This window comes from Toxorhynchites rutilus, chromosome 3 (genome assembly GCF_029784135.1).
Source record: "Toxorhynchites rutilus septentrionalis strain SRP chromosome 3, ASM2978413v1, whole genome shotgun sequence".
NCBI classification, from domain to species: domain Eukaryota; kingdom Metazoa; phylum Arthropoda; class Insecta; order Diptera; family Culicidae; genus Toxorhynchites; species Toxorhynchites rutilus.
In genome coordinates, this window is record NC_073746.1 from 274,825,745 (window position 1) to 274,835,388 (window position 9,644).

Below are 9,644 nucleotides of genomic sequence, written 5' to 3' on the forward strand. Positions count from 1 at the left end.
CACAGATTGCCGTGGACTGACCCCTTCCGATTACCGAGTTACCAGAGTCGTTGTCAGCTGATCAGCTTGGAACCTTTGTCGGTTCGTAGAGACACAGCCAGAACTTTGATGATAGCCCATACCTTACAAGGACGCATCGATTGTCCCGTTCTCCTGGAAAAAATAAATTTCAACGTTCGACCTCGCGCTCTCCGAAATAACTCGATGTTACGATTGCCCGCACAACGTACAAACTACGGCATGTTCGGTGGATTAGGTGGTCTGCAAAGACTTTTCAATAGGGTAGCCAGACTGTTCGATTACCATTTATCCCGAACGCTTCTTCGTCGGAGATTTAGCTCTTTTGACGTAGGATTACGTCTTTCGGGAACATATTGCAAATTGAAACTCGAAAATCGAGCACATCGTGAAAATTGTCCAATTTCAAACGCTTATTGCTCAGTCATTTAATGATGGATTGAAGAAATTTTTGCGTCAATCGATTTCGGTACTCCATAACAATTTTTTATATTGAAGAAAATAGTATATGTCATGTAACTATCGAACAATTGAAAATCTCAACTCCTATCCTAACGGAAATACCCACTTCTGATTGGTCGAAATTTACTACACATGCGGCGGGTCCCTAACAGAGACATCAAAACCATGCTGCCTGGGGGAAATCGGCTTTGCAAATACATGAAAGTAGGGGGGGGGGGCTTTTGTTCCTACCGACATGTGTTCCCTAACAGAACCATCAAAATCAAGCTGCCTGGGGGAAATCCACATTGCAAATACATGAAAGTAGGCGGAATTTTTGTTCCTACCGAGATGTGTTCCCTAACAGAGACATCAAAACCAATCTGCCTGGGTGAAATCGACATTGCAAATACATGAAAGTAGGGGGAGCTTTTGTTCCTACCGAGATGTGTTCCCTAACAGAGACATCAAAACCAAGCTGCCTGGGTGAAATTGACATTGCAAATACATGAAAGTAGGGGGAGCTTTTGTTCCTACCGAAATTTCATATCAATGGCCGATCGTGTATTGTGAAAAATTTAGCACAAGTGTAAGTGTAAAATTGTATATGGTAGCAGTTGTGTTAAAAATGACTTGATATATATATATTTTTTTTAATTCGTTTATTTTTACAGGCTCAGTTACTTAAGTTTAAAGGAGCCGAATTCTTAAATATAATTTTAAAACTATATATATAAACAATTTTCTTACATCTATGGTTAGTAAGGTGGAAAACCGATTACTCGCGGTGTACTCGAGTTTAGGAGGGTGACATATTTTTAGGAGAAGGATGGGATATAAGGAAATTGTAACAATGTTGATGAACACTCAATTTATAAATCTATTCGTATATCTATAGTGTATTTACATTTCAACTTATTCTACTATTTATAGCAAGGGGACGAATTACCCGCAAAGGAAGGAAAGGAGGGTATAAGGATGTAGGGGCAATCACACACGAAGATCTATAGCTTTAAGGAAAACATATATATGGGACATGTAATCAAGGTCTAACCGAGCCAACACATCTCTCACCGGCACATTGGGCTGTCTTCCTCGGGCCCGAAGGGAGTTTTTTAAATTCGATCTGGCGACCAGATACACCTCGCACGACCAAACAATGTGCTCGATGTCGTGATAACCTTGGCCACAAACGCAGAGATTGCTGCTGGCAAGATTGAAACGGAAGAGTAGTGCATCTAACGAACAGTGATTGGACATGAGTCGGGAGAAGGTGCGAATAAAGTCCCGACTCAAGTCCAGACTTTTGAACCACGGTTTGAGGCTAACCTTAGGGATAATCGAGTGAAACCACCGGCCCAATTCGTCTTCATTCCACTTGCGTTGCCAGTTAGCGATGGTATTTTTGCGGACTAAAGAATAAAATTCATTGAAGGCGATTTGACGCTGATAAATATCGCCTTCAATTGCACCTACCTTTGCTAATGAGTCAGCCCTCTCATTACCCGGAATGGAGCAATGTGAAGGGACCCAGATAAAGGTAATGACATAACAGCGTCTGGATAAAGCACTCAAAATTTCTCGTATTCTCTCAAGGAAGTACGGCGAGTGCTTTTCCGGCCTCACTGAACGGATAGCTTCGACAGAGCTAAGACTATCCGTTACAATGTAATAGTGTTCAACAGGTCGTGAGGCGACGCTGTCCAGCGCCCAATGAATTGCTGCCAATTCAGCAATATACACTGAGCAAGGATTCTGAAGACTGTGTGAGGTGCTAAAAAATTCGTTGAACACTCCAAATCCTGTGGACTCGTTTATAGTGGACCCATCAGTAAAGTACATATTATCACAATTGATACCCCCATACTTTTCATCGAAGATCGATGGAGCGATCCTCGATCGTTGGTAATCTGAATATCCATGGATATCTTGCTTCATGGACAGATCAAAATGCACAGAGGAATTGATGTAGTCAGGGAAACAAACACGGTTGGGAATATGCGAAGAAGGATCAACCTGCATGGAGATGAATTCATGATATGAACTCATGAATCCGGAGTGAAAATTTAGCTCGATCAGCTGCTCAAAATTTCCGATCACCAATGGGTTCATGACCTTACACCGGATGAAGAACCGAAGAGATAATAAATTGAAGCGATCTTTTAGTGGGAGTAGACCTGCCAAAACCTCGAGACTCATGGTATGCGTTGAGGGCATACATCCCAACGCGATACGGAGACAAAGATACTGAATTCGCTCGAGTTTAATGAGGTGTGTTTTGGCAGCTGATTGAAAACAGAAACTGCCATACTCCATCACTGAGAGAATAGTTACTTGATATATGGAACGATTTATTTCATATTTCAGGAATAAAAACCAAGGTGTGTTCTCGCTCGAGAACTGGTCATTTGGTTTAAGCTGTCTGTTTTGTTGTGTTTATTTTCACCCAAGGAAAGTTTATACGGCGAGAAAAATTTGAAAAGTGAAAAAATATTAGAACAATTTATTTCCCATATGCTCCACATATAGTATTAGGTGCTGTTAGTCCAATTAAAATTCGCATTGGGTTGAATAAACACTCAGAAAGAGAAAGTTATAAAAGAGAATTACCTTTCCCATTTCAAATATGACTTCTCTATATTGAAGTAACATGTTTTTACTGATGAGAAAAATTGATAATTGTGTGATAATTGGTAACTATTTTATATTCCATTAGTGAGTTTTTTTTCTTTATTTCATCCATACATAACATAGGAGGCATCTCGTCTAGGATCACAGAGGACGGTTTTCATCATATCTCGTTCCACTTCGGTATCTTTTATCTGATACGCACCATCCAACGACTGTTTACCATCTTTCTGTCATCACTACTCGGTAAACACTGGTGGAGTGAACAAACAATATCCAACAATCAAACAAAATTGCCCTTTTCATGGCCACCAAATCATTATCAAAGAGTTTAACGATGTAATTCTTCAAACGTATCCAAATTCAACAGATAGTCTAACGGAATCCAACGTCAACTATGCGGTCGTGTCTCGGACACAACCCTCCTGTGACTTTTTTCACAGAACAAACTGCCACGTGATTATTATTTTTATGTGTATTTTCAATGTGTGACGACTGTAATTTGATGTAATTAATTGTAATACGATGTCATTTGATTCATGTTCAGATTTAAACTTAGATTTAGATTTTTATATACTTTTAAGTACATCATTGGGGCCCTTAAAGCCCGTTGATGAGTTGACAAATAAATAAATAAACAAATAAATTCAGCTTGCCCTGTTTGTATGTATGTTTGAGTGTTTGTAGGATTGTCTCACATTAATTGAAATTTGACCCCGTTCCTAATCACTGATTGATCTAAAATTTGAAACATACCTTTAATCCTACTGCCATTATGAAACTGCGTATTCCATGTTCTTGAAAATTTCAATTTGGCCGCCGCTAAAAAGTGGCTCAATGGCTTGACTTGGAGAATACACTACATTATGAACAACATAAATTCGAAAATGTCGCCGCCACAAAATGGTTAACTATGTATTTTTTCAATCTTCTCAATATTGGTATCAAATGGAATGATTTGACTAAAAGAATAGAGTACATCATCAAAATATTCCGAAGAAAGTTAGGTAAGAAATAAAATTTTTAAAAAAAGTATACTAATGATAATTTAATAAAAACTAGAAAATAAAGTAAGTAAAAAAAACATTTTAAGTTATACGGTTTAATGTACTAAAAACTAGACAATAATTATACAAGAAGCAATTAGTAGTTATCACATCCGTTCCTTCATTAATATACAAAGTCACGAACATACAACATACGGGTCCAAGCTAGATAAAACCGTTTAAGAAATAAGTGTGAATCATAACTATATTACGTTTACCAAGAGAAAATTGGTTTTTTATGATTCGATTATCCGGAGGATTCGGTTATCCGGAGGATTCGATTATCCGGAGTGAAAAAAAAATCAATATTCCGGATATTCGAGTCCGACCTGTACTTCATTTATATTCAAAAACTGAAAATGTATGTATGTATGTAACTGAAATGTATATCAAAATTTTTTTTGTCTCGATCATATGCAGGAGTCGATTATATACAGTGAAAAGAAATCAGAGACTGTATATGACCGACTCCGCCCTGTATTGACTTTATAACTTTCAAGTAAACTTTAAACATGTGTCGCAATTAAAAAAACAGATGATTAACGGGATACGAATGGGTTCGCACCGGGTAACATTCAAATGTATGCATCACTCTTACAGTGACATCCTGTAATTACTTGGTGTTCTTTTAATAGACATGTAATCCTGACCCTTACTCAGTAATTGTTCATCATGAGTGTTTTATTTTGTGCTTATACGATACAGAAAAGTTTCATTTATTAATTTTAAAGTTTTATTTATAATTTAAAAATGTTTGGCACTGGTGTATGAAAATATTCCTTCGATTTTATGATATTTGAAAAACTTGACATCGTACGTGGTTCGACAACCCTATTATTTGCACTTGAAAATAATAAAAAAAAGAGTAAACCAGTGTACAGTCCTCAGGTGATTGTGTTGCTACTTGAACACGCCTAGTGATGTCTAAATTTTTCATTTATTCGATTATCGATTAATCTCTTGGGGCATTTTTCAATATTCGATTCATTCGAATAATTGTTTTTCAACATTCGAATAATCAAGCGAATATTTTTTTCTTGTAATAATCACGTATCACGTTGTCATTCCGGTCGCGTGGTCACTCGGGTTGTCGATGTTAGATAGTTGGATATAAAATGTTGGATAAAAAAATTACATAGCCTAATTCTTAACCTAAAAATGCATTAACCTTGAGAAATATTCCTTCTTTAATGAATCGCGATTACAATGGCAATTATTCGTATTCTTTGTATTATTTTGATTTCAAATTATTCGATACAAAATTACTCGATTATAATTTCAGATATTCGATTATTTGAATTAATCGAACGATTAACCGACGTCTCTAAACATGCCAATTGATTAGAGCTGGGGGCACAACCACGACACGTTACGCGTCAGTGCAGATAATGCAATTGACTTTCAATTGGTTCCGAAACGCTAAACAGTCAGTCGATTTCCGGTGTGAGTTTGAACGCAACTGCTCACCGGTGGCCTGCTCAGGAAATCTCCACGCGTCAGATGTAATTATTATAAATCTTATTGGAAATAGTTTCGCGGCGTCATAATGCCTTACAACTGCGTATGGAACATTTGTAGGACTTACTCAGTACTTACTAGTACTTACCAGAGACGAAATATTACATATGTGCTCTGCAATCATGATAAGTTATCTGCATTGAATGTGTATTCGAAAAATATACAGATGCAAGTAAAGCGATTATCTCGCAAAAATGCTTCGTTATCTTCCGGTACATGGTACTGAAGACCAAAGGAATTTGATTAAGCAATTAAATTTGGTCTTGATTGGACTTACTTCAGCTTTATTGATAACAGGTTTTTACCATTCCGAATAGAATGAAAGCAAATCAAAAGTGATCGAATCTACAATGCTGATTAACACAAAATTGCTAAAAATAAACGAGTGCGTGTCGCGCCACCGCTTTCCACGGCGAATATCGATTTCCCCAATGCTGTCAAATGAAGACCATACAAACTAGCCAATTCGACTCAAAGATGAATACTACGAATGATTCTCGAGCAAACAGTCATCACATGAGCTGGTGATGACTATCTCCCAGTAATAACAAAATGTATAACTCATTTTTCCACGCTGATATCAACATCGTACGATCCACTCCGTGTTACAAATCTACGTGCGCTATGAATCACCGCAAGCAGACTGCTCTATAACCAGAATGAAATCGTTGCTGCTCAATGTTTAACAAATTTCCACCTACCAATCGAGCATATGTTAGGTACCATCACTGCACAATTTTGTCTAACTAAAATGCTTCCGATAACATCTATTACGTCATCCAATTTCGGAAAGAATTAAGCATATAACCGCAAATGATTCCGGTTTTTTAACACCCATCGGATTTGTGCAAATCCATCCGCTGTATGCAAACGATCGGATGCACCTTTTTGGGAGGAGTGCATAGTTCAGGTGCTTCTCGATCTCCGAGAAAATGAAAGGAATAATCGCCCACCAAATTACCTTGTACTTTCGAATCCGCTCACAAATCACTGATGTGGTATAGGATCAATAACAAATTTTCACTTCGCACAGCACCACGCACAACTTCAATCAGACTTTAAGAATTGATAGCCACGAAACACCGAAAATCACAGACTAACCATCCGGATCGAATCAGACAGCTGTAATCAACCGTCGTATGACTTGTTTTGACACTGAGGCTGGCGCTGGAACACACTAAACAGAGTGTGCTCAATATTGTGTGAAACAGTATTTCAACGGAAGCGAGGAACAAGTAAAGGCTGATTTAGACGATGCCAGTCAGCGCTCTAGTTGAAGTATCCAGTGAATAGAGAACAGACACTCTGTTTAAGTTAGAGGCCAATTACTTGTTCGATACTGGTACAAGTAACTTGAACAGAGTGTCTGTTCTCTGTTCACTGGATACTTCAACTAGAGCGCTGACTGGCATCGTCTAAATCAGCCTTAAGGCTAGGCGCAAATTGAGAAGCGTATAGCGCTCGTAAGCGAACACGAGACTATCAACACGACTCATACGTGCCACAAATGTTGCGTGGTGGAGCGCATATTGAGTCGCAGTTTGGTGTAAATGTCGTGCCACTCGCATACAATGTCTGATTCACACAGAGTTGTGCGATATATTTATTTACTAACACAACCTTCCGACCGGTACAACCATACAGTGTCGGACTCACGGCACAGCACGGCACTATATGATTGTTCACCAACACAACTACCACAACCGGCATGACCAGCACGAGAAACTGTGGTTCAGCCACATCGTCGAGCGAGTCGTGTCTCACGAGCGCTCCTCCATCTCGCGTCATCTGACCAATTTGCGCCATTCCATCTGTTTTCATTAGCCACAAAGACAGGCGCTACATCGCGCCAAAATACTCGCGCCATACGCGTCTCAATTTGCGCCTAGCCTAAAGGTAGGTTTAGAGTTCCCGTGAACGTGAACGCGGACAAACCGTTTTCTGGTAATATGGTATATTTTTTTATCCAAAATATATATTTTTATTAAGGCTCACATGGCGTCAGCCTAACGGGGCCGGGAGTTCAATATTTTGACAATGTTTGCTTACAACTATGTTAGTAATATGTAACCGATTACTCGCGGTTGGCTCGAGGTTAGTATTACAAGTGTCCTCATAATTGGTATGTCGCAATCTTCGATGCTCTGTACGTGTGCCCGACACGGGATACTTCCTATTGGGATGCAGCTGACCATTAATCAGCAACGCCCCCCTAGTCTGTACCCCATATCTAGCGTGGTGCGTCTTTCTCGACTCAAGGAATCCAGGATAGAATGGCGGCGCAATCATCAGCTCGTGTAGAGTTGTCATGAGCGGTACAACCTTTGGCTCTTGTTGAATCATCAGTGGACTGCACAACCTTCGGCCCGTGTATCTGTAAAGAGTTTGTGTATGTATTGCCGCGACTAAGTAAAAGTTTATAGATCGGATAGGAGGGATATGAAACACGAAGAAAACATCATTAAACGTTGACATCGGCGTTTCTGAGGAACAGGTATAGATGGAGCAGAAGATCAGGATCACGGCTACCTAAGATATCCCGGACGGGGATATCCGATTGTCTGCCTTGTGCCCTCAATGCTCTGGAGAGCTGAGAGCGGGCAGCATGGAACCGGATACACGACCAGACAACATGCTCGATGTCGTGGTAGCCATCGCCACAATCACATAGATTGCTTGCTGCGAGCCCAATGAGGTGCATATAGAGGTGGAGCAGTAGGCGAAGTATATCTGTATTGGCAAGCAAAATATCGTGTCGTAATTATTTGCATTCAATATGGAATGTATATGGAAGAAACAAAACAATGTTGAAAGTACTCACGGTTGCATTATAATTTGAGCCAAAATTCTAATGAAATCATTTACTGTTTGTTTTTTAACAGATGACAATTGTATCGTGGCTTATTTCGATTATTTATGTGGTAAAAAGGTCTAGAGAGCAGTCATTTGCTTACTTCTCGAAATCAGTAACATTTTCGGTGAAATTTTGAATAATTGGCGATTATTCTCTCACAACATACACTCCGACATTGAGAGTCTTCAAAACATCAACTTCATAACGTTAAAATAATGAAACTCCGTTTGTTTCCATGAACGTGAGGGAGTGAAAATGGCACATGGAAATATCACTTTTATCCGTCATTTTCGACGTAATTTCACAAATATTCACTGCACGCTATCACATTCCCCTTATATTGAGCGAGAACTCTAAAAAAATGTACGTTTTTCATTAATAAATTACTTCCTGAAAATAGCATTTTCACATGGATGTGGTGAGTAATCGAAGATAAACACAACGACTGACGTCACTATTTGAGAAATGGTTATGGCAGCGCATGCTATGTCGCTCGAAACTCTACCATCTTCATTACCTTTTTTTCAGGACATTGCTGCGAGCCCAATGCGATAAAGATGCGCGTTTAGGTTGTAGTGATTGGACATAAGCCAAGATATCACGCGAATGAAATCACGACCTACATTCAATCCCTTGAACCATGCACTCGTCGAGACCTTAAGGCCCATTTATACGTTGCTAGTAGCTGACTTGACAGTGAGCAGCTACTGGGCCGGTGAACTCGCTTGACAATTGGTTGACTCACCTTGTCCGTTCACACAGTGTGAGCTGCTGACGATAAACTAGATACTACAGCATTGGCATACCAGGGATGCCAGATGATTTTTCAACTGTCCATTAAATAGTCAGAAACAGCAATCAGGTCCGAATTTGACGGATGATTGATCCAAAATCGACTTCTCTATTGGCAGTTTTCGTATCAGGTTTTTAGTTGCATTTATCATTATACAATTTTATCGCGAAATACACGCTGACCGTGTATAAAAATACTTTGTGCTGAATTTCTTCGAACTGAAGGTACTATCCGAAAAAGCAAAAAGGCAATAGGATTTGGGCCAGGAATTCGATGCAAGGAAAGGGAGCAACAAATACAATATTGAAGGAACTCATCGATGATGATCCTCTAGAGTACAGAGCAG

General features: G+C 39.3%; 1 protein-coding gene across 1 annotated transcript in view; it reads right to left on the reverse strand.

Moving 5' to 3' along the window:
- Positions 1-6,798, reverse strand: part of LOC129776399 (choline-phosphate cytidylyltransferase B-like) — a 59,008-nt gene extending 52,210 nt beyond the window's left edge. Inside the window, exon 1 of the mRNA XM_055782025.1 lies at positions 6,613-6,798. The gene's annotated coding sequence lies outside the window, so the exon portion shown is untranslated. The remainder of the gene's footprint in view (positions 1-6,612) is intronic.
- Positions 6,799-9,644: the final 2,846 nt, after the last annotated feature.